Below are 6,161 nucleotides of genomic sequence, written 5' to 3' on the forward strand. Positions count from 1 at the left end.
ATATTTGGTGGTTTTGTTCAGCCTCAATATGAGGCCTTTTGCCTCGTCTTATTTTATCTTGTCCTGTTTGGCTGTCTCTTGGAGGCCTGCTCTGTTCTGAAGAGGGAATGGAGGAGGGGGTTGGATGGGGCACGGGAGAGGAGGTGGCGTGTGGAGCTAGGAGGAGTGAGGGGAGGGAAACTAGTCAAGATGTATAGTATGAGAGAAGAATCTATTTTCTTTTTTTATTTCACGTGCATTGGTGTTTTTGCCTGCATGCATGTCTGTATGAGGGTGTCGGAGCCCCTGGAACTGGAGTTACAGACAGCTGTGAGCTATTGTGTAGGTGCTGGGGATTGAACCTGGGTCCTCTGGAAGAACAGTCAGAGTTCTTAACCACTAAGCCATCTCCCTCGCCCCAAGAATCTATTTTCAATTACAAAAATGACTTGAGAGTAGAGCGTGGTTCTACACAGAGAAAGAGAGCTGAGAAAGCATTCAGTACGTGCACAGAAATTAATGCCAAAGTCTGGAAGAGCAGCCAGTGCTCCTAACCTCTGAGTCACCTCTCCAGCCCAAAGCAGGGTTTCTTAATCTTGTCATTGACATTTTGATCTGATTGAGCTGGATTTTTTGTTTGTTTGGTTTTTTCAGGAGTTGGAGGGACAGAGTGTCACTATGTAGCCCTGGCTGGCCTGGAACTTGCTATATAGACCAGATTTGGCTCCTCACAGAGCTGCGCCTGCTTTTCCTCCCAAGTGCTGGGATTAAAGGCCTATGCCACCATGCCTGCCTTTCCTTCCTCTGTTTCTTGACACTAACTGCCAGAGGCCACATCAGAGGAGCAGCTGATGGCAAATGACTTCACCAGGAAGGAAAGCTCTGATGGGTGCATCTCAGATAGGCAAGGCCACCCTGAGAGCCTTGGCTCTAGATTGTCTCTTGCTACTGCTGTGTGTTTGCATGTTTGACGCTGCCATTTTTCTCTGGCACCTGGCATGGTGTGAATGGGCCTGGGGAGATCCCCACTGCTCTTAACATAGTGTGATTATCTCATGGAAATATCCCGTTCATTCTACTGGGCATTTTTACCTGTGGATTGTTATGAAGATGATTTCCTCCTAAGCTGTACTATTTAGCTGAAGCAATGGTTTTATGTAATAGTAGTGTTAGCTTATTTAGAATTTTGATGATGGAGGGTTTTTTTTTTGTTTGTTTGTTTGTTTGTTTGTTTTTTGGTTTTTCGAGACAGGGTTTTTTTTTTTTTTTTTTGGTTTTTCGAGACAGGGTTTCTTTGTGGCTTTGGAGGCTGTCCTGGAACTCGATTGGTAGTCCAGGCTGGTCTCGAACTCACAGAGATCTGCCTGCCTCTGCCTCCCGAGTGCTGGGATTAAAGGCGTGCGCCACCAACGCCTGGCCTGGAGGGTTTTTAATAAGTACAATAAGGGATTATGATAGAGGTTAATTTAATGGAAAACTAACATAGGTGAAGGTAGGATAAAATGTTGCCCTTGCCCCCTATACAGCAGAGGCTGTAGACAATAAAAAATAAAAAAGGAAGTGTCACACCATTAGAACACATGAGTTTCTATCAAAGAGCTGTTTGGACTGTGGCTTAGGTTAAAGATTAAGAGAAATAATTGAGTACCAGAAGCCAGTTAGCTCAAGCTCTTTTCATCTTAACGTTGGGAGATGTGTTCACACGTTTCAGTGTGCATCATACCCAAAACAAAGCCCTAAAAATGACGTAAGGTTAGATTAAGATGATTTTGTTAAATAGCTTTGAGGTGAAAAGCCCAAGAAGACAATCTAAAGTTTAGAAAGACACATATTTGTCTGAGGGACTCATTAAGGTCAGGAAACAAGAACAAAGCAGTCCAATTACTATTGGTTGACATACCTTTCTTGATAGAATTGGTTAATGATCAAAGGTGATAATTCTTTTCTTGTACCCATTTCTGCCCTCAGATTCCTGATATAAAAAACTGTTAATGTGTGGGTAAACACTCTGAGGATTTAAAATACAGCTGACTGGTTCTCTTTCATATATAAACATTTAGGTTTGTGATATTTCTAAGATCTCTTTTAAGATTATCTTTTGAGATAAATAATACAATTATTGATCCTTTCTTTGTAGCCACAAAATGCAGTCTGCCAGTAAAAGAAAAGAACTGTCCAAAAAAACAAAAAGTTTGCTTGCTTACACTCTGTTAATCTATTACAAGTTGCTTGTTGCTTCCATATGAATGCACATGGATTCTTAGGAATAATTCGTTTTTCACTTGTAACATGTAAAATATTTAATCATGTAAGGGACTGAATCGCATATGGAAAACATGCTTTTTTATTTGTATTCATTGTAATCATTTACTTAAAAAATAGAATATAACCATATTGTAATTTTTATATTGCTTGAAAGATTCTACTGGGATATGTAAGCTATAAGGGAAAAATTTAAAAAATGAGAAGGGGAGTGGGAGCTGGGAAGAAGAGAGGGGGAGAAGAAGAAGAGAGAATAGGTCATGGGAGAACAGGAAGGTTGAGTGGGGAGTAGAATAGGGGGAAGAGGGAATCATAGGTTAGAAGACAGATCAGGCACCAGTGAGATCTCTAGTGATCTAAAGGGATGACACCAGCTGGCAAGCTAAGCAATAGTGGAGAGACCACCTTGAATGCCCATTCCTGATAATGAACTTGATGTCTATAACCATTCTGGAGCCTTCATCCAGTGACTGATGGAAGCAGAGGCAAACACCCACAGTTAAACACTGAACTGAACCCAAGGAACCCAGTGATAGAGAGGATTGATGAAAAAATTGGCAAAGAATGGGCTGGCAAAACAAGCAGAGACAGCTGATCTGAACAGGGGAGAGCTCTTGGACCCCAGACCAACAGTGGGGAGGCCAGCATGGGACTGATACAGACCCCCTGAATGTGAGAGTCAGTGAGGAGGCCTGGGCAACCTATGGGGTCCTGTGCAGTGGATCAGTGTTTATCCCTGGCATGCAAACAGATTTCGTGTGTCTATAACACAAAGAAGGATGCTCTCTCAGCCTGGACTCTTAGGGGAGTGCCTGGACCCTGCCCTGAGTGAAATGACAGACTCTAGATATCCCCATTGTGGAAGGAAGTGGCGATATGGTGGGAGCCTGGGGGGGCTAGTGAGGGTGTGGGAGGAGGGGAAGGAGAGGGAACTGGGATTGACATGTGAAACAAGCTATTTAAAATTAAAATAATAATTTTAAAAAAGTCGAGGCTTGGTACCATGAAGAGAGCCATAAGAAGCTATTGGTGAAAGTGCAGCCCAGCTGCAGCAAAAGACTGAATCCTCTTGAGATGTCAGTACCATGGGATAACCACCAAGAACAGCAGGAACAGTGCAGCCATCCTGAGCTTAGGAGACAAGCTGTGTGCTGCAGAGGGCGGAGCTGGAGAAGGGACCCAAGCCCTTTGGAGGAGCCCATAAAATTGTGAGTCACCTCTAGACATTGGATAATTTGTTATTCACACTGTTGGAGTTTGGTTTTTCTTCAGTCTGATGTGACTGTGTCCTGGTTCTTCCCTCTTTATTTAACTTTAAAAAAATGAGAGAAGGAAAACACCAGGAAAGATGTATAAGGAAGATATGAAGAGACATAGAAGGGACTCATCTGGATAGAGGTAAGAAAAGAAATAAAGAGACGGAACAGAGAAAGACTCTAAGTGCGTGTTTTCACTCTTTCTTTCTTTCGTTCTTTCCTTCTTTTGTTTTGTATTTGAGACAGGCTTTCTCTGTGTAGCCTTGGCTGTCCTGGAACTCTGTAGACCGGGCTGGCCTCAAACTCACAGAGACTCACCTGTCACTGCCTCCTCAATGCTGGGGTTAAAGGCATGAGCCACCAGTACCCGGCTTTATGGACCACTTTTTAATGTATATGATCCCTGCTTTTCAAATTGTCTTCTTTTTTCCTTGTACATACATTATTTTCATGTATTAAGACCAAACTTGTCTCTAGCATGACTGTCCAAGGAACTTGACTATTGAAATCTGATGAAATGCTAGAGCTGAGGAGTCAGATGATTATTGTTTCTTCTTTGGGGAGGGAAGATTGTCAATGACTTTTATACATCTTTGGTTCACTCATTCACCATTGAAAAAAATACTTATCTGGATGCTACTATCTGCCAATGACTGTATCTGCCAATGGGATATGGTCTCTATTGCCATGGAGCTCAGTAAATGGGAGCCACAGATGTTTAAATAGTTACAGTCAGGGTGTGATAAATGAGGCCATAGATCATATTACACTTCCAGGTCACTGTTCATCACCAAAGGAAGTCAAGACAGGAACTCAAACAGAATGGGAACCTGGAGCGAGGAGCTGATACAGAGGCCATAGAGGGTGCTGTTTATTGGCTTGCTCAACATGGTTTGCTCAGTCTGCTTTCTTATAGGACCCAGGACCACTAGCCCAGGGATGGCACCACTTACAGTGGGCTGGGCCCTCCGCCATCAATCACTAATTAAGAAAATGCTCTACAGCTAGATCTTACGGAAGCCTTTTCTCAGTTAAGTTCCCTCATTTCAGATAACTCCAGTGTGTGTGAAGTCAACATAGCCAGTGCAAGGAGTAAGGTAGATAATATAATCTCAGATACATTTATTAAGATAGTTTACAAGACAATCTTGTAAAGGGTTGATTCTAGATAGATATTTTATCCTTCTCCAATTTCCTAATTATAGCCAGAGTAATTTTGTAAAAGGAAAGATCTGATAAGACATTTAGCACCTGGTGAAAGACTGCTTTAGAACTGTCCCCTTGATTCCTTGCAAGTCTCATCATAAATTCTTTTCCTGTATTATTGTTGCTGTTGAAATGGGATCTTGCTTTGTAGCTCCAACTGTCTTGGAACTCACAATGCAAAACAGGCTGGCTTGAACTTCAGGTGATGCTCCTGACTTGGGTTTCTGGTCTGCAGTCTTGTCATACTTCAGGTGCTCAGTGCTGTTTCCTCTCTCTCTCTCTCTCTCTCTCTCTCTCTCTCTCTCTCTCTCTCTCTCTCTCTCTCTCTCTCTCTCTCTCTCTCTCTCCTCTCTCTTAAGATACTCCTAACAAAAGGCGACTTTCTGGTACGCTAACTCAGCTAGCTTCCCATGTATGTTTGCAAAATATTCTGAACTGCTTCAAGTTAAAAGTATTCAATGTATGATTGTCCATGTCTTATTTCCTTAGATAAAAAGCTGAAGGCAGTAACATAATTATACCTCATGCAATGCAGAGAATGCCAAGTAGTAGCTGTATTCATATACTCCTTGAATGAAAGAATTGACTGTCTTTTTTGTTTGTTTTTCGTTTTTCTAGACAGAATTTCACTGGGTCACAGCCTTGGCTCTGTAGAGCTGCCTGGCCTCAAACTCAGAGATCCGTCTGCCTCTGCATTTCCCCGAGTGCTGGGATTAAAGGCATGCACCACCACTGTCCGGCCTGCCTTTTATTTTTTAAGTTGAAGTGTAAAGTAAGTCTGATGAAGTAAAACAGACGTTCATCTTAAATGACACGAAATTACAAAAATTCAGGCTGCTTTCTTAAGAAAATGTATTTCATGAAGAAAAATAAACAATCGTCAAATAAAGCAGACCCTATCTAAGAGGACACAGCATAGACCACAGAGCTCTGGGGAAGCAGGGCTTAATGACTTAGGAAACATCACTCATTCTTAGCCTGGCTCTTAGGGCTGGGAACAGAGGTAAGTTCTGTCTTCCACAATCCTTGCCCTTAGACCTACAGGCTAATTGGAATTCCACCGAGTGTGGTAAGCGCCGATAAAGAAGGCACACACCATTGTTAGGAAATATCTTAGTGGGGAAGTGAGTAGGAGGGATGGAAGGATGTGGGAAGGGCTGGGTGGTCAGGGAAGCCTTTCCGGTTTAAGCTGAGGTCTAGAAGATGAGCAAAGTCCTGGCCTGGAGGACAATCGCCACGTTCAAGAGCCCGGATTTGCGATCCCACAGAAAGACACTCAAGGGCACCTTGGCGGGACCTGGCTTTGTGATGACCCATGCCGGGCAGGTCACTCGCTTTGTGAACATTCCCCGGGCAAGGCGGCCACATCCTGCATCGTGTTCCCCTCCTCTAGAGTGGGGTCCGCGGCCAAGAGACCGGCTCCTTCCCACCACCGGCTTCGCCCATCGCCGCGGACGC

Source organism: Mesocricetus auratus, unplaced genomic scaffold, assembly GCF_017639785.1.
Source record: "Mesocricetus auratus isolate SY011 unplaced genomic scaffold, BCM_Maur_2.0 Super-Scaffold_100011, whole genome shotgun sequence".
Taxonomy (NCBI): domain Eukaryota; kingdom Metazoa; phylum Chordata; class Mammalia; order Rodentia; family Cricetidae; genus Mesocricetus; species Mesocricetus auratus.